Genomic DNA, 19,463 nt, shown 5'->3' with positions numbered 1-19,463 from the left:
ATGTTACCGATTCGGTAAGTATTTCGGTAGAAATACCTACATGGCATTTACCGATTTGTAAATACCGAATCTGTAAAATTCGGTATTTACAAATCGGTAAATGTCATTTACCTACATATTGGCCCTTAATGTGGCTGCAAGGGAAAGTTCGAATATTGCCCTCAGTTATCTCCCACACCTCGCTAGTCCTTATTGACGGCCCTCAGTCATTTTTGTTACTTAATGCTCAGCGCCATCAGAATTTCATTCTATTGAGGTTTAGACAAAAATTATTTCATAGCTTTCCTTACTGTAATAATTGGGAGCGTACCCTCGGCACGTGTCCTTGTCATCCGGTCTTTTGACACAGCACTTCACAGTATCTTTTTATGTACTTTTTATTCCAAACCTAGATCATGCACAATCAAAGTCCCCCTAAACAAACTTTCTTTACGACACAGGCACTTTAATTTCTTCCTCATTTAGCAACCGACAAAATAATAGCGACAGTCTACACTTATCTCAGACTTGTAATAAAGATCAGAAAGACTCATGTGTTACTTTCTAGGGCCTATTTATGAGTCATGGTGAAGTGCTGTGGGGACTCCTGGGATGAGAATGAACACAGTGGATCCTCATACTGGAGGCCTTGCTCCTTATTCCTCAAACTTGATGTTAGATTCACGTGGCCTGTGCTCAGTAGGGTTTTGACACAGATTTTGAATTTGCACTTTTGAATCTTATTAATTACTTTTTAATCTTGAAGAAGGTTGAAATTTGGAGCAGATGGAGTTCTACCTTGTTTTTTTTGTGTTTTAGTTTTCATTACACTCTGTCAGCCTCTCATTGGTGGAACCTTCCTAACCCTTTCTCGACGTTATACGTACAGCACTATCAGCACTTCATTTACTCAAAACCGCTGACATAATTTATTCTACAGGCTAGATACCGCCTTTGCTTTGAAGTTTCTAGGCGCGTCATTTGGATTTACGCCCCTGTGATAGGACCCTCTCACTAAGTACTCCGAGTATTTCAATTCCAAGCTAGTGTCAGGACTGAAATTTGAATCACACATTTACAACTCTCTTTCTTATTTTTGTTTCCCTCGTCTTTGTCTATCAAATCCCACTCCCCGCAACACCACTCTTACCTGCATTGGCCGCCACTGTTACACGGTGAGGTTGCACACAACCACACCATATTTTTTTTTAATATGTTTATTCAATTAACATCGAAGTCATCTTGTACAAACAGAATGTGATTCTCTCGGTCCTCATTCAGGCAAGTAAACAAATCCAACAACCATATTGCATTACATAGGAAGGGGCTGTAGGTAGAGATACCATATTAAACAAACCATAGATGATGGCGCCTCCTCATTCCGTTGCTTGTGTTAATCGGAAATAATCGCTGGCATGTAAAATGGTCAGTAATAGAGAAGACAGATGACCATAACTGAAACAAACCCAACCAAAAGAAGATCTCTCCCACCCTCCCTCTCCCAGGTGTGGCATGAAAAGCTACAACAGTAATGCCTACATTAATCAAACTAAATATCTCATTCCATTTGCACACAACCACACCATATAATACACACCATTTCTTCCCAATATGCTAGCAATCAAATAATCATACATGATTAGGCTACATGTCTTGCAACTTTGAAAGTGGTATTCTACATTCCAGCCCTCTTCCTCAGTGAGTACCTTACCCATCCAACTTGAAATAACTTACCAATTCTGTACTTTCATCTGGCGTCTTCCAGAGATTACAAGTATTGGTTTTTCAACTGTGTTTAGCAGTTATGAGGGGGGATTAGGTGGACATCCCTGGTAAAGTCTGAAGGGCTCGTTTGGCGACTGGCGCACGAAAGTGAAGCGTGTGCGCCTGCGCACTCGCAGAATGAGTTGTCTCTTCTCACCTGTAAACAGCATAATGAAGAAACATGCATGAGTTAAAGCCTCGCCTGGCTGTAGGACATATCTGTGGCACAATAGAAAATGGCTAACTCATTGGCACCCCAACGCAACCACGTGAGAATTGGCTAATTGCAACAAAAAAAAATGCCAACAGCTAAATAGAAAGGTTGTGATGCATGTGACCCCCCTCCCAGACATTAGTGTGGGAGGTGGTGAGTTTTTCATGCGAGGCAGCAGAGAGGTGACTCTATGATGACGTAGTGGTGGGGCAACTGAATATTAAACAGGTATTAAAAAGAATGATCATTGATGGAATTGAAGAGGAGTGGATAAACCCTATGGAAGTACAAAAGTTGTAGATAATTCCTTTACAAGTTATGAGAGAGGGGAGACTAAAATCAAGGTATGAGTAGTTGGTCAACTGCTAAGCATGCAACAGCGCTGTATTCTATGGATGCTAAGCTGAGGCAGGTTTTGGGCAACAGGTGCAGGGGCAAGGTAGCAAGCGTGAAGATGTCGTGAGGGAGTAGGTACACTGTGTAGAGCACTTACTGAGGGAACCGAGGACTGGAAAAAGTCACACTAGCAGACAAACGAAGGTCAGAATTTCTGTAGAGTTCAGAAGAAGGGCCAGTCAAGCTTGTGCTTATGGTAGGACACTCAAAATTCTCGCTGCGGTCAACAGTTGGGGAGGCCTCGCCATCCTTCCCGCTGTAAGGATCATCTGGAAAAGAACTGGGCTGATACCTATCTGGAGAGGAATTAGAGGAGCGGGTACTGCTGGGAGAGATATCACGGAAGCCAGAATTACTGGGGGAGATAGATTGCCTGGTGACGGTGTCTTGAGATGGTGAAGGACAGCGGGCATTCTCCCTGGATCTATCAGAAGAGCCCATCTCCCACCGAGTAGAAGAACCGGGGGAGGGGGTCCGAGAGGATGCAGGACTGGGGCGATTCCTTGACGAGGAACGAGAGGTGGTAGTCTGGGAAGGGGTGTACCCTGCTGTGGAGGCAGAAAGGTCAGCATTCTCCACAGATAATGCTACAGCATCAGTACTCCCAACAGGACAAACAATGGAGGGAATATTCCTTTGACAAGAGGAGTGACTGCTGCAGGAGGAAAGGGAGCTGGAGGTGTGTTTGGTGGGGCAGGTGTGTCCTATTGAGGCAGATGTGTGATCCCTGACTGAAGAGGAAGATGTTGGGTCCCTTCCTGAATAGGAATTCACAGGTGTAGGAGGGTGAGAAATAAGTTTCGAAGAGCTGTGAAAGGACGAGGAAGGTGCTCTTGTGGAATCTGAGTGGCTTCTGGAGGAAAGGGAGCTGGAGGTGTGTTTGGTGGAGACTAGGGTGGGGCAGGTGTGTCCTGTTGAGGAAGATGTATGATCCTCAACTGAAGAGGAACACACAGGTGTAGCAGGGGGGCAAATAAGTTTCGAAGAGCTGTGAAAAGACGAGGAAGGAGCTCTGGTGGAATCTGAGTGGCTTCTGGAGGAAAGGGAGCTGGAGGTGTGTTTGGTGGAGGCTAGTGTGGGGCAGGTGTGTCCTGTTGAGGAAGATGTATGATCCTCGACTGAAGAAGAACACACAGGTGTAGGAGGGGGGCAAATAAGTTTCGAAGAGCTGTGAAAAGACGAGGAAGGAGGTCTGGTGGAATCGGAGTGGCTTCTGGAGGAAAGTGAGCTGGAGGTGTGTTTGGTGGAGGCTAGAGGGGGACAGGTGTGTCCCATCGAGAAAGACGTTTGATCCTCGACTGAAGAGGAACACACAGATGTAGGAGGGGGGCAAATAAGTTTCGAAGAGCTGTGAAAGGACGAGGAAGGAGGTCTGGTGGAATCAGAGTGGCTTCTGGAGGAAAGCGAGCCGGAGGTGTGTTTGGTGGAGACTAGGGTGGGGCAGGTGTGTCCTGTTGAGGAAGATGTATGATCCTCGACTGAAGAGGAACACACAGGTGTAGGAGGGGGGCAAATAAGTTTCGAAGAGCTGTGAAAGGACGGGGAAGGAGGTCTGGTGGAATCAGAGTGGCTTCTGGAGGAAAGCGAGCTGGAGGTGTGTTTGGTGGAGGCTAGAGGGGGGCAGGTGTGTCCTATTGAGGCAGATGTTTGATCCTCGACTGAAGAGGAACACACAGGTGTAGGAGAGGGGCATATAAGTTTCGAAGAGCTGTGAAAGGACGAGGAATCGGAGTGGCTGTTTTTCTTAAAGGAAGGGCTGGGGGTGGGGTCGGGACTATTGCAAGGGGAGGAGACAGGACTTGGGCTGCTGGGGGTAACAGGGCTTTGACAAGGACTGGAGCTGCCGCTGTGGGCAGGACTAGGGCTAGTCCTGGAATGATGTTTGGAAGAGCCCGGAGAGGGGCCGGTTGATTCCACGTAGCTTGTAGACATTCCACCCTTATCTGGAGAGCAAGACAAGGGAGAAGCAGGGAGAGGCATATACATTTGGCGACTATGCGAGGAAGGAGGAGGTTCTCTAAAGGAATTAGAGAGATTCGTTTTTCTTGAGGACAGGGAGCTGTCGGTGTGCCTGGAGGAGACTGCAGGGGGGGATGTGCATTGCAGAGAGATGGTAGCAGATATGTAATCATTTTCTGGAGAGGGAATGGACGGTGTATGCCGTGGACCGGAGGTAGAGGAAGAAGAATGAGTGTTTGAGCCAGAAGAGAGGCTACCTTTCCTTGAGGTGGAGAGCAGGCTGGAGGTATACTTGGAAGATAAATCAAGCGGGCATGTACACCCCAGAATGGAGGCAGACCTGCCATCCCTTTCTGAAGAGGAAGACACGGGAGAGAGAGGGGCAGAAGTATGAACTGGACAATAAACAGAGGAATTGGTGTCAAAGGATGTAGAGTAGTTGCTTTTCCTTGATGAGGAACGAGAGGTGTGCTTGGGAATGACTTCAGGGGGGCAGGTACACTCTAGAGGGGAATCAGACATATGATCCTCCTCTGAAGGGGAACACAAGGGTGGTGAAGGGGGAGAGTCGTGAACTGGGCAGGTAGTAGAGCCACTGGCATTAAAGGAGGAAGAGAGGTTACTTTTTCTTGAAAAAATGGAGCTGATGGTAGGCTTGGGAGAGACAGTAGGGGGGCAAGTACACCCCCCAGAGGAAGATGATCTGTTAACCATTTCTGGATGGTAAGGAGGAGGTGCATGAATTGGGCAAGCTGTAGAGAAGGAGGCATTAGCTTTAGAACTGGAAGAGGTGCTACTTTTTCTTGATGAGGAAAGGGAGCTTGAAGTAGGCTTGGGAGAGGCTGTAGGGGGGCATGTACACCCTGGAGGAGAAGCAGATCTGTTCCTCATTTCTGATGGGGTTGGGGAAGCTGTGTGAATTGGGCAAGCTGTAGAGAAGGAGGCATTAGCTTTAGAACTGGAAGAGGTGCTACATTTTCTTGATGAGGAAAGGGAGCTTGAAGTAGGCTTGGGAGAGGCTGTAGGGGGGCATGTACACCCTGGAGGAGAAGCAGATCTGTTCCTCATTTCTGAAGGGGTTGGGGAAGCTGTGTGAATTGGGCAAGCTGTAGAGAAGGAGGCATTAGCTTTAGAACTGGAAGAGGTGCTACATTTTCTTGATGAGGAAAGGGAGCTGGAGGTAGGCTTGGGAGAGGCTGTAGGGGGGCATGTACACCCTGGAGGAGAAGCAGATCGGTTCCTCATTTCTGAAGGGGTTGGGGAAGCTGTGTGAATTGGGCAAGCTGTAGAGGCGGGGGCATTAGCTTTAGAACTGGAAGAGGTGCTACATTTTCTTGACGAGGAAAGGGAGCTGGAGGTAGGCTTGGGAGAGGCTGTAGGGGGGCATGTACACCCCAGAGGAGAAGCAGATATTTTCTTAATTTCTGAAGGGGTCGGGGAAGCAGTGTGAATTGGGCAAGCTGTAGAGAAGGAGCTGTTAGCTTTGGAGCTGTACGAAAGGCTACTTTTCCTCGAGAAAAGGGAGCTAATGGAACTCTTGGGAGAGGCTGCAAGGGTGCATCTACACACTAAAGTGGGGGTAGAACATTGATCCTTTTCTGGAATGGGAAGCAAGGTACTACCCCCACGAGAAGCATGAACAGGGCAAGTAATCGAGGTCATCTTTGAGGCAGGACGGGAGCTGGAGGTATGAGTAGCAGAGGCTGCAGGGGGGCATGTGCACCCAAGAGCAGAGGCAGGCCTGTGATCCATTTCTAGAGAGGAAGGCAAGGGAGTAGCAGGATGAGAAGTATGAACCGGGCAAGTAATCGAGGAAGTCGCCTTTGAGGAGGGACGGGAGCTAGAGGTATGAGTAGCAGAGGCTGCAGACCTGTGATCCATTTCTAGAGAGGAAGGTAAGGGAGTGGTAGGGTGAGAAGAATGGATTGGGCAAATAGTAGAGGTAGAGTCATTAGCTTTAAAGGAAGAAGAAAGGTTACTTTTCCTTGAGGAGGAAAGGGAGCTGGAGGTACGAGTGGACGAAGTTGTAGGGGGGCATATACACCCCAGAGAGGAGGCAGGCCTCTGACCGTTTTCCGGGGAAGACGATCGCGAAGCAGTAGTAGGAGTATGAATTGGGCATGTTTTAAAGGGAGAAGAAGTAGCATTAGAGGCAGAAGTTTGTTTACTTCTCCTTGAGAACAAAGGGAAGCCGGAGGAATGAGTGAAAGCGATTTCAGGACGGCAGGTGCAAACTAGAGAGGTGGAAGGTCTGTGATCCTTTTCTAGAGATGAAGACAAAGGAGAAGTAGGGGGAAGAGAGTGCCTTGAACAGGTAGGGCAAGAGGAGGAATGGACTTTTAGGGAATCAGATCGGGAACTTTCCCTAGCTGTAGTCTTGGGAGCAACAGCAGTGGAACATATACACGTCAGGGAGGAAGGCAAGATGTGATTCTTTTCTGGAGAGGAAAGCACGGGTGAGGTGGGAGAAGGAGAAGGATGAATTGGGCAAGCAGCCGAAGAGGAGGAATTAGCTTTACGGGTAGCAGAGAGATTACTTTTCCCTGAGGAGGAAAGGGAATGAGTGAGAGAGATTTGAGGTGGACAGGTACATGCCAGAGAGGAGGAAGAGTTGTGATCCTTTTCTGGAGAAGATGTCAAGGAACAAGTAGGGTAAGGTGTATGCCTTGAGCGATTAGTACAAGTTGAAGAATGAGCCATGGAAGTAGAAGAGAGGTTGTTTTTGCTTGAAGGGGTAATAAAACTGGAGGCATTCTTTGAACAGTCTGCTAGAGAGGAGGCAGATGTGTAGTCCTTTCCTGGAGAGGAACACCGACCAGAAGCAGAAGAACGGCAATACCTTGGACAAAAAGTATCGCAGTCAGACTGATCTATGGGGGGACATGGGGGGTCGTTTTCTGAGGCAGAATCGAAGCTACTTGTTTGTTTGGAAGAGACTGTACTGGGGTATGTAGAACCCAGAGAAGGTGAAGATGTGCAATTATCCTCTAGTGAGGAACACAGTTGAGAAGGAGCCTGGTTATGCCTTGAACCAGTGGTAGACGAGGCAGATTGGGCTATGGATGAAGGAGAGAGAGAACTGTTCCTTGAGGAGCAAAGGGCACTGGAGTTATGATTGGAATAGACTATAGCAGGGCATGTACGTTCCAGAGACGTTGCAGATGTGTGAACATTTTCCTCCAGAGAGGAAGACATGGGAGAGGAAGAAGGACTGGGTGTTGGATACATAGTACTGGAGGAGGAATGAGCTTTTGGGGGATCAGACAGTTCACTTTTCTCTAACGAGCTGCTTGTAGGCTTAGGAGATACTGCGGTTGGGCAGATACTACCCAGCAATGAGTCAGATGTCTGAACCTCTTTTGGAAAGGAAGGCAAAGGCGAAGGAGGAGAGGAAATATTCCTCGAACAAATGTTACAGGAGGAGGAATGGCCATTGGAGGCAGAACAAAGGTCATTTATCTTTGAGGAAAGAGAGCTGCAGGTATGTTTAGGGGAGTCTGGAAGGGGGCAAGTACATTCCGGTGTAGTGGCAGATGTGTCAGGGGAAGAAATAGGATTTGGACAAGTAGCATTTGAGGATGAATGTGCTATGGGGGCAGAAGAGAGGTCATTTTCTGTTGAAGTGGAAACGGAGCTAGAAGTAGGCTTGGGAGATACAGGGCAAGTAAGTCCCACTGAGGAGGTAGATGTCTGAGCATTTTTGGTAGATAAAGAAGAAGAAGAAAGATTGTGTCTTGGACAAATAGTAGAGGAATGAGTGCTCTGGGAATCAGGGAGGTCGTTTTTGGCAGAGGAGGCACTGGGGCTGGCAATGGCACTGGGGCTAGGGCTCGCAATGCCACTGGGGCTAGGATTGGCAATGCCACTGGGGCTAGGACTGGCAATGCCACTGGGGCTAGGGCTCGCAATGCCACTTGGGCTAGGACTGGCAATGCCAGTGGGGCTAGGACTGGTAATGCCACTGGGGATAGGACTGGCAATGACACTAGGACTAACAATGCCACTCGGGCTAGGGCTGGGATGGGTACTCGGACTAGGACTGGAGTTGGTAGGTTTGGATGAGCTTGCATGGGGGCAGATACATTCCCGTGAGGCAGATTTGTGAACATTCTCAAGAGGGGAAGGTTTTGGACAAACAGTAGAGGAAGGAGCTTTGAGAGCAGAATTGTGTTCTGACTTTTGTGCAGGAAGAGTGGTGTTGTCTCCAAGGTTAGAATTACTAGCAGTAATAGAAGCAGAAACACTATTCTTAGGACTGATAGTAGGTGACAGAGGAACACTACTGGCGGAAGAACTATTCTTGGGGCTAAGAGTAGGAGACAGAGGAACACCAGAGTCTGAAGTTGGATTGGTGTTCATGGAGACCTGTTGTTGGGGGGGATTGTTCCCTGAAACAGAAGCAGGGGGCTTCAGATCCACAGATAAACCAGAGGCTGATGCACAATTTGGATCGGGAACAGGGGGGCTGGCAGATTTGGTGGGGCTGGCAGAGGGGTCAGTTTTACCTGAGGGGGGAGCAATGGGTTCATTATTGTCCAACGAAAAGGCACTGAGGTTGGCTGTCTTGGGGAAGACGAGACAGTGGCAGGCAAAGTCTGGAGAAGAAGTAGAGGTGTTGGCCATCCCTGAAACGAAAGCAGTTGAACCAGGAGGTGGGCTGCTGGCATTATCCCTGCCTGGAAAGTTAGCTAAAGGAGAAGCTGAGGGGGCACCACTGTTGAAGTAAATACTACAGGTAGGACCTGGAGCACTGCTGGGAAGAACGATGTCTGTACAATCTGAGGAAGGACTGGGGAGAGCATTTTTGGGGCCGATAGGACTGGCTGGGACATCCCCTAAAGGGAGAGCCGTTGGCTTGGGGTCTAACGCCACGTAAGTAAGGGAGCATGAAACACCGGGGTAAGGACTTTGGGGGTTGAGCTGTCCTGTGGGGCGAGGGGCAGGTACATTGCAGACTGCATCAGAAGAGGTCTCTCCTGGAGGGGGGGCAGGAGGCTCCCGTTTCCGTGCAGAGATGGTGATGATGCAGGTTTGCTTGGGGCACCTAGTAAGGGGGCAGCCATTTCCTGGAGAGGTGCCATAGCTGTCATCATTCTCCTCAGTGGCAGATGAGGTAAGTTTGACAGGCGAGGACGCTTGCATGTCCCCTTTGACCGTGGTGGGAGGGGCCTTCCCTGGGTGTGATGCCCGCTGGTCTGCACTACTGTCGAAAGCAGATGAGTGGGTTTTTGGCTGGGAGGAGGCAGGGAGGTCTGCTGTCTCTGTGGAACGGTCAGTTGTTTCATGGGAAGGAGCAGGGCTTGGACAGCGGGCTGCGCTGTCTGTTTTCTTTACTGAAGAGTTGGGGAACACGGCTTTCTTTAGTGCGGATGGTGATTTTTCTAAGGTAGTCGCGGGAGGCTCTACTTTCTGCGAGAAGTAAGTTTTGATTATGCAGGAGTCCGCTTTCTCTGGGGCTGGTGCAGAGGATCCCGCTTTCTTGAGGGCAGAGGTGGGTCTCTGTGGAGCAGGTTCTTCTACCACTGCTACATCGGGCCCTGCTTTCTTGCGTGCAGAGGTGGGTCTCTGTGGGGATGGTTCTTCTACCACTGCTGCAGAGGTCCCTACTTTCTTGGAGGCCGAGACAGGTTTACCTAGGCAGGTGTCTTGAGGAGCAGTTTCTTCTAAAGGTGTTGCAAAAGACCCTACTTTCTTGGAGGCTGAGGCAGGTCTTGCCAAATTAGGATCAGAGGGGGCTGTCTTTTGTAGGGCTGCTGCAGATGATCCTACTTTCTTGGAGGCTGAGGTAGGTCTTCCTATGGAAGGGTCAGAAGGTTTAGTTTTTTCTACGTCTGTTGCAGAGGACCCTACTTTCTTGGAGTCTGACACATTTCTCCTGAGTGAGGAGTCGGTTTTTTCTAGGACTGCTGCAGATGACTCTACTTTCTTGGAGGACGCTGCATTTTTTCCTAGGGAGGGAACAGTTTTCAATGAGGACTCTGCAGGCTTAGTTTTCTCTATGGTGGCAGCTCTCTCTAAAACAGACGCACAAATGGCTGCTTGATCTCGACAGGAGTCGGAAATGGAAACTGCAGTAGGTGCTACTTTCTCTAAGGAAGCAGCGGTTTTTTCTAAGGCGCTTGCTAATTTCTCCAAGGAGGCTGCAGTTTTCTCTAGGGCAGCTGTAGATGAGGGCCCTTTCTGTTTAGTATCTTCAGGAAGGATGCAAACAGAGGCCCCTACTTTCTGCAAGGAGGCAGTCGCAGAGAGACCTACTTTCTGCAAGGAGGCAGGTTTTTCTAGGGCAGTTGCAGAAGGCACTTCTTCTGTCGCATCCTCAGTGATATCATGCACAGAGGGTACTACTTTCTGCAAGGAGGCAGCAGTTCCTACTGGAATAGTTGTAGAGGGGGGCACTTCAGTGTAGATTTCGGGAAGGGTAGTTGCAGATAAGCATATGTCCTGGAAAGAAGCAGGTTTTTCTAGGGCAGTTGCAGAAGGCACTTTTTCTGCAAAGACATCCGGAACGGCAGTTGCAGAAGGTACTATTTTCAGCAAAGAGGCAGGTTTCTCTAGGGCAGTTGCAGAAGGCACTTTTTCTGCAAAGACATCCGGAACGGCAGTTGCAGAAGGTACTATTTTCAGCAAAGAGGCAGGTTTCTCTAGGGCAGTTGCAGAAGGGGCTTTCTCTGTCGCTAATTCAGGAAGAACACAGAAAGGGGGCGGCTGTCCATTTTCCACAGACGCAGGTTTCTTAAGTGCACTTGCAGAAGGTGATTTCCCTGTGAGTGGCTCGGTTAGGGCAGTTGAAGAAGCGCCTACTTTCGGCACAGACGGAGGTTTCTCAAGGGCAGTTGCAGATGGGCCTACTTGCAATACAGACGGAGGTTTCTCAAGGGCTGTTGCAGATGGGCCTACTTGCGATACAGACGGAGGTTTCTCAAGGGCAGTTGCAGATGGACCTACTTGCGATACAGACGGAGGTTTCTCAAGGGCAGTTGCAGATGGACCTACTTGCGATACAGACGGAGGTTTCTCAAGGGCAGTTGCAGATGGGCCTACTTGCAATACAGACGGAGGTTTCTCAAGGGAAGTTGCAGGTGGCCATACTTGCTGCAAAGAGGCGGCAGTTTTCTCTAATGCAGAGGGGCGTCCTGAGAGGAAGGCTGGGGCAGAGACAGCGTGGTCGGCTTTCGGTGTGGGCACGTCGCACGCCGGGAATAGTTCACTCAACTGTTTCTCTGAAAACACAGGTGCGGACTGCGTTTTATCCGGGCCAGTTGCAATTGGTCTAAGGTGCCCAGATGGAGTCACGCAGAGTTCGGCCTTGCGGTTCTTTCTGATGGAGGCGGTAGAGAGGTTGCTTAACCACCGTTTGATGGATGTTGCCATGATTTTGCCTAAGTGAGCAGCGAGGGCGGTTAGAAAAAAAAAGAGCGGGAAACAGGCACAGAAGAAGGGGAGTGGGTGCGCATGGCGGAAAGAGGGGGGCGGGCCCGGCAGAGGGAGGGGGTTGCGGAAGGCGCGTGGAGGAGGGGGCGCGCGCGCTTCGGTCGGGGCTACTCCTGGGAGTGTTTGGAATTTCAATGCGATGACGATTGGTGCTCGAGAACAGTGACGTCACAGACAGTGCGGGGCGACGTCACGCGGTGCGCTGCCAGTCCTCTGTGAGAAAAACAGTGATGCGTGCGGGCGACACCAAAGTGCCACTCATAAAAACTGTGTAAGCTTCGGGCCGGAGCCCGGCCGAAATGAATCACTCGGCTTCATTCTTTTCACTGTGTCGTATAATGGTGCCAAATAATTTTTTATTATTGTGCACAGGTGGATGCGCTTTTTCGGCTATCACGTGGGTGAGAATGGTAGCATCCGCGCATGCGCAGCTAGGCTTCAGCCTGTGCACGCTCATTCCAGGCCTTTCGTTCTCAAAAGCTGAACCCCTGGGTTCTCGAGAGAGGAAGAGCTCGAGTGGCTAGGGAGTGTATCACGGGCGGTTTGGAATGTTTCCACGGCAGGTTATGACACAGAAGTATATTTTAGGGTGACCAGGCGTCCCGGATCTGCCCAGACGGTCCCAGTTTTTCACCAGCTTTTTCACCAGCTGTCCCGGCAGATTTCCATTTTCAGGAAATTTAGCTCCTGTCCCGGTTTTTAGAGAGGGTCAACTGAAAACGGTGAGAGGTGCTTTTTTCTGTTTTACAAAGCAGAAATAGTTAGCAGATGTTTCAAGAAAGCAAGTAAATTAACAGACAAGCTTCTGGGTTTAAAAATTATATTTTATGTATGTTCTAACTGCCTGTTCTGTAATTTCTTCTGAGGAGCACTGTCGTTCTGTGCGTTTGTTTCAAGTAAAACTGTAGTCCATCTTCTATTTCCGTGAAATGTCCCGGTTTTTAGGTCTCGCCTTTACCATTCCGAAGGAATGGGAAATGGCGAGAATTCAAGTGCTCGAACTGATTGTGAAACCACCGCTTTTTTTGTGGCGTTTTCTTCGAGTGCACGTGGGAAGAGGTGTGGCGCCGCGGCTAGGGCGACTGACTCCGGATTCTGGGGATCACGGTTCGATCCCCAGCACCGACGGCAGATTAGCCCAGCACCTTGTGACTCTGGGCAATAGCTTGCTTAATCTTCCCGACGGCCCCCAGCGCCTAGAGACCCTTACGGGTGATTGCGCGCTTTACAAATGTGGAATATTATTATATTATTACGTGGCCACAGGCACGCGCTTTTGGCCCATACACTTTCATGGCCATCTGTTCCTCAATGTCCCTCCCACCCTTCGTTTGATCTTGCCGCGAGTTCAGGCTAATGGCCCTCCCCCAGCACAGAGCGCGCATCGCGGCAGCACAGCACATCAAAGGGCTTCTCCCAGCGTGTGCTGTGCGGCTTCTCCTCCCCTAATTATGTGGCCGGCCGTGCTTGTGTTTCCCGGCCGCTTCCCGGCCACTCTTGTATTTAATTAGCAGCAGCAGCATTTCTCCTGCGCCAGGCCACATCAAAGGCTCTGTGCCACTTTCACCCACACAGCAACACTTACAGACACGCAACGCCACTCACACCCACGCAAGCCCACTATCATCCACGCAACACCACACTCACCCACGCAACGCCACTCACCCAAGAAACACCACTCACACACGCAACGCAACTCATCCACGCAACCCCACTCATCCACCCAACCCCACTCATCCACGCAACGCCACTCATCCACGCAACGCCACTCACCCAAGCAACACCACTCACACACGCAACACAACTCACCCACGCAACGCCACTCATCCACGCAACGCCACTCACACACCTAACGCCACTCACACACCTAACGCCACTCACACACGCAACGCCACTCACACAAGCAACACAACTCACCCACGCAACGCAACTCACCCACGCAACGCCACTCATCCACGCAACGCCACTCACACACGCAACGCCACTCACACACGCAACGCCACTCACACACGCAACGCCACTCACACACGCAACGCCACTCACACATGCAATGCCACTCATCCACGCAACGCCACTCACACACGCAACGCCACTCACACACGCAACGCCACTCACACATGCAACGCCACTCACACATGCAACGCCACTCACACATGCAACGCCACTCACACATGCAACGCCACTCACACACGCAACGCCACTCACACACGCAACGCCACTCACACACGCAACCCCACTCACCCACGCAACCCCACTCATCCACGCAACCCCACTCATCCATGCAACGCCACTCACACACGCAACGCCACTCACACATTGTGGGTGCAGATTGTGGGTGCAGATTGTGGGTGCAGATTGTGGGTGCAGATTGTGGGTGCAGATTCAGAGTGCAGATTCAGAGTGCAGATTCAGAGTGCAGATTCAGAGTGCAGATTGTGGGTGCAGATTGTGGGTGCAGATTGTGGGTGCAGATTCAGAGTGCAGATTCAGAGTGCAGATTCAGAGTGCAGATTCAGAGTGCAGATTGTGGGTGCAGATAGTGGGTGCAGATTGTGGGTGCAGATTGTGGGTGCAGATTGTGGGTGCAGATTGTGGGTGCAGATTCAGAGTGCAGATTCAGGGTGCAGATTCAGGGTGCAGATTCAGGGTGCAGATTCAGGGTGCAGATTCAGGGTGCAGATTGTGGGTGCAGATTGTGGGTGCAGATTGTGGGTGCAGATTCAGAGTGCAGATTCAGAGTGCAGCAGATTGTGGGTGCAGATTGTGGGTGCAGATTGTGGGTGCAGATTGTGGGTGCAGATTCAGAGTGCAGATTCAGAGTGCAGCAGATTGTGGGTGCAGATTGTGGGTGCAGATTGTGGGTGCAGATTCAGAGTGCAGATTCAGAGTGCAGATTCAGAGTGCAGATTCAGGGTGCAGATTCAGGGTGCAGATTCAGGGTGCAGATTCAGGGTGCAGATTGTGGGAGCAGATTGTGGGTGCAGATTGTGGGTGCAGATTCAGAGTGCAGATTGTGGGTGCAGATTGTGGGTGCAGATTCAGAGTGCAGATTCAGAGTGCAGAGTCAGAGTGCAGATTCAGAGTGCAGATTCAGAGTGCAGATTCAGAGTGCAGATTGTGGGTGCAGATTGTGGGTGCAGATTGTGGGTGCAGATTCAGAGTGCAGATTGTGGGTGCAGATTGTGGGTGCAGATTCAGAGTGCAGATTGTGGGTGCAGATTGTGAGTGCAGATTCAGAGTGCAGATTCAGAGAAAACTCAGCAGCACCACCACCATTGCAATGCAATAGGTCTCGTTTTAACGCAAATGTAAGCTATAGGTCTTGTAAATGACAAAGCCATTTATTTATGTTCCAAAAACCAGAACGCAAAAATAAAGGGCATTATCATTTACAATGCTAATAGTTCAGACTCTCGTTATTGCGAGACCTATTGCATTTCCAATGCTTGTTCGATTTACAATTCTGGTCACCCTAGTACAGAGGTCTTCAAACTTTTTTAGGTTGAGCCCCGCCAGCTGAATTTTTTTAGATGTCGGGCCCCCCCACCACCTGACAAAAATTTCTGGAACCTGGTACACTACATAAATCGACCGTCGTCCGCATATTCCAGGCCATATCCGGCAACATTTCTGGAACCTGATTTCCCAGTTAAAAGTCGAATTGAGTATGGAAAGACAAGACATTAAGCATAGTGCAGCAGCTGTCCTCAACAGACTGACCCAGCCCTGCACAATCAACTCAAGGAGTGCAGCACCTGCCTTCAGCAACCCACACCGGCTCTGTGCTCAGAACTCCAGGAGTGCAGCGCTGGTCCTCAACAGCTCACACCAGCTCTCCAGGAGTGCAGCGCCGTCCTCAACAGCTCACACCAGCTCTGTGCACAGAACTCCAGGAGTGAAACGCCTGACCTCAACAGCCCGCACCAGCTCGGCGCACTTAACTCCAGGAGTGCAGCGCCTGCGCACAGACCTCCAGGAGTGCAGCGCCTGTCCTCAACAGCCTGCACCAGCTCTGCGCACAGAACTCCAGGAGTGCAGCCCCTGTCCTCAACAGCCCGCACCATCTCTGCGCACAGAACTCCAGGAGTGCAGACGCCTGTCCTCAACAGCCCGCACCATCTCTGCGCACACAACTCCAGGAGTGCAGCGCCTGTCCTCAACAGCCCACACCAGCTCTGTGCACACAACTCGAGGAGTGCAGCGCCTGTCCTCAACAGCCCGCATCATCTCTGCGCATACAACTCCAGGAGTGCAGTGCCTGCCTTCAACAGCCCGCACCAGCTCTGTGCACACAACTCCAGGAGTGCAGCGCCTGCCTTCAACAGCCCGCACCAGCTCTGCGCACACAACTCCAGGAGTGCAGCGCCTGTCCTCAACAGCCCACACCAGCTCTGTGCACACAACTCGAGGAGTGCAGCGCCTGTCCTCAACAGCCCGCATCATCTCTGCGCATACAACTCCAGGAGTGCAGCGCCTGCCTTCAACAGCCCGCCCCAGCTCTGTGCACGCAACTCCAGGAGTGCAGCACCTGCCTTCAACAGCCCGCACCAGCTCTGCGCACAGAACTCCAGGAGTGCAGCATCTTCCTTCAACAGCCCACACCAGCTCTGTGCACACAACTCCAGGAGTGCAGCGCCTGCCTTCAACAGCCCACACCAGCTCTGTGCACACAACTCCAGGAGTGCAGCGCCTGTCCTCAACAGCCCGCACTATCTCTGCGTACAGAACTCCAGGAGTGCAGGTGCCTGTCCTCAACAGCCCGCACCAGCTCTGCGCACAGAACTCCAGGAGTGCAGCACCTGCCTTCAACAGCCCACACCAGCTCTGTGCACACAACTCCAGGAGTGCAGCGCCTGTCTTCAACAGCCCACACCAGCTCTGTGCACACATCTCCAGGAGTGAAGCACCTGTCCTCAACTGCCCGCATCATCTCTGCGCACACATCTCCAGGAGTGCAGCGCATGTCCTCAGCAGCCTGCCCTACCCGAGAGCTGTCCATGGCTCTCCGCACATAGCTCATGATCTGTACGAGTTCCCCTTTGTACTGTGCCTGATCTGAGAGTTATTTTCAGTTCTGCATTTATTATATATTAGTTTGAGGTCCAATTAACTTCTAAGACTGTCGGGCCAGTGCTAAATAGTATCAGCAAAACCCCGTGATGTCACAGGATCTGATGTGTGCTTCATGGGCAGACAATGTACACATCCAAAAAGTAGTTTAAATAAGATACTCGCAGCTGACTTGTATGAACATCATTCCCCCTCTCACCCCCGAAAGGCCTCAGCTGAAGTGGAAGGCACGGAGGCTCCTGTGCGGTCAAACCGAAAGTGAACAGACTTATTTTAGGAAAGCAGATGCCCTCTCTGTTCCCTTTTACTTACCTGTTGGTGATGTAAAATGTTCTGAGGCGAGATCCTTCAGAGCGAGGCAGCAGGCAAAGAACAAGCAAAGAAGAAAAGGCAGCAAGCACGGGGCAAACGGCAGGAGTGAAGAAGCGCCACACAATCAAAAGGTAGTAGTATGCAGGAGTTTATGCGCCCAAAATCTTGCGCACTTCCTCCCATCTATAATGCTGTCCCCCTCATTGGTGGAACGTCGGTGGTGACGTTCTGTCTTCTGATTGGCTCATGTTCTCCAATCCAAAGGTCACATTTAAAAGGACTGAAGAAATAGCGTAAGTGGTAAACAAAGGTTTTACCGTCGGCGGAGTGCGTGCCCCCCTGGGGGGCGCGCCCCACAGATTGAAGAGCACTGCCCTAGTGTATTTGGAGGGTGAAGGTGAGCCGGGAGGGTTTGGGGTTAAGTTCTAAAAAAGTATGGGTCACTCCCGAGTGAAGAGATGAAACAGGGTAGGAGCGGTGGGACCTTTCAGCGAATCCGCCCATGCATTTGGACTATATTTATGATATGCCATGCTTGGCAGTAAGGTGTGTGTGAGTTTCAAACATCATCACCTTTAACAGAATGCTAGATGATGTGACACTTCGTAGCATGGGTGACTTGCTCCCAAAGTGGATGCCTTCGTATCCCATTCTACATGAGTTTGAAAAGTTAACCTGAGTAGCTGATGTGCTCAAAACAGATTTAATATGGTATGATTGTGCTTATGATATCTAACCCAAAAAGGAAGATCTTCCTGGAGTCGTGAAGTCAACAAATGACTTCAGGATGACTTCTGCTGAGCTATCCAGTCATCCCAAGCCATCCTGGTCTGTGTTTAGGCCATCGTGCCGAAATTGGCAACCCCGCTGGTTGCAGGTACGCACTGCAATAAATAATCACTCCCAGTGGTGGCCGGTAAGTTTTGGAGGGAAGGGGGGAGACGGGACACGCACACATACACAGCATAACCACGCATTCACACACAAACACATTCATTCACAACACTTTCCCAAACATTCATACATGCACACACGCACCAAAAAATCTAAAAAGAAAACAAAACACACTTACCTTCAGCCAGCTTTGCGCTGCCTCGGCGGTTCTAAAAGGCTTGGGACTGCTGCCTTTAGGCAGCAGTGCCAACTTCATCACAGAGTGGGATGGGGTCAGTGAGACTGCTGACAGCACCCTCTGTGATAAAGTGTCACTGATTGACACTCAACCATGGGCGCACAGAACTCCAGGAGTGCAGCACCTGCCTTCAACAGCCCACACCAGCTCTGTGCACACAACTCCAGGAGTGCAGCGCCTGTCTTCAACAGCCCACACCAGCTCTGTGCACACATCTCCAGGAGTGAAGCACCTGTCCTCAACTGCCCGCATCATCTCTGCGCACACATCTCCAGGAGTGCAGCGCCTGTCCTCAACAGCCTGCCCTACCCGAGAGCTGTCCTTGGCTGAAGAACGCAGGTGCGAAGCAATGAGTGACGCTCCCCCTCGTCACTGAGGGGAGGGCTTCAGCAACCTTTGCTGAGCTGAGAACATTATGCCCACCGGAGCTGTGACTTTCTTAGCCCAGCAAAGTTCAGTTCAGTTCAGTTCAGGCAGCCAAGAGCCAGCGCTTAATGCGCATGTCTGGCTCCTGGCTGATTGAACTGAAAGTGAACAGTGTCTGTCAGGCTGACCTTTGTTCAGCCAGACAGACACTGTTCCTACTGGGCAAAAGTTGGAGGAGCTCGGCTGTGTCTGATCACTCCACACACGTTTTGCTGGAAAACAGTTTGCTCTAGGTTTATGTCATACATGAAGTATGGCAATAATGGGTTATCCAAGGCAGGCAGCGATGAGTAACCTCAGCTGTCTGCCCGCCTTATGAGCCAAACAGCACTTTGGTCAACCCAATCAATGCTACCATTTTAGCTGGGGATTCCCCCTTAATTACTGTGGACCACTAGTCCATGACTTAACTCAAGCGTTTTTAAGGGCGGAGCGTTGCAAGGCAAGCCCCCTGTTGCTCAGGCTTACAACCGCCCAAAGGACTATTAGGGGGCCAATGTTTTTCATCCAGGGTCCTGCCGAAAGGACTCCTGGATTTTGGCATAGGGCACTCTTGCTGTGTTCCTTAAGAGAGTACTGCTATGTACTAATCAGCCTCCAGATTGCCTTGTAACTCTATATACATTTAGGAGCAAAGAGGGAAAACAGAACCAGAGTCGCCCTCCACTCATATAGTCATCAATACAACAATGACCGGGTCCTTAGAGGCAATTCTACGTAAATTTAAACGTGTACAACGTATTGTAATTTTACAATTATCTCCCCTTTCTTATATGCAGT

The 19,463-nt window shown here is 50.5% G+C and overlaps 1 protein-coding gene across 3 annotated transcripts in view; it reads right to left on the bottom strand.

The window, feature by feature from the left end:
* Positions 1-17,366, bottom strand: part of LOC144756318 (uncharacterized) — a 166,263-nt gene extending 148,897 nt beyond the window's left edge. For 2 of the 3 annotated variants that reach the window (XR_013595126.1, XM_078646017.1), the window contains exons 1-2: positions 17,126-17,319; positions 1,714-1,900 (exon numbers count right to left, since the gene is read on the bottom strand). The gene's annotated coding sequence lies outside the window, so the exon portion shown is untranslated. Of the gene's footprint in view, positions 1-1,713; positions 1,901-17,125 lie in introns of all 3 variants that reach the window. The other variant, XM_078646016.1, reaches the window with a different exon arrangement.
* Positions 17,367-19,463: the final 2,097 nt, after the last annotated feature.

Source organism: Lissotriton helveticus, chromosome 5_1, assembly GCF_964261635.1.
Source record: "Lissotriton helveticus chromosome 5_1, aLisHel1.1, whole genome shotgun sequence".
NCBI classification, from domain to species: Eukaryota; Metazoa; Chordata; class Amphibia; order Caudata; family Salamandridae; genus Lissotriton; species Lissotriton helveticus.
The sequence above is the reverse complement of the archived record's forward strand: the minus strand, read 5'-3'. Positions and strand labels throughout refer to the sequence as shown.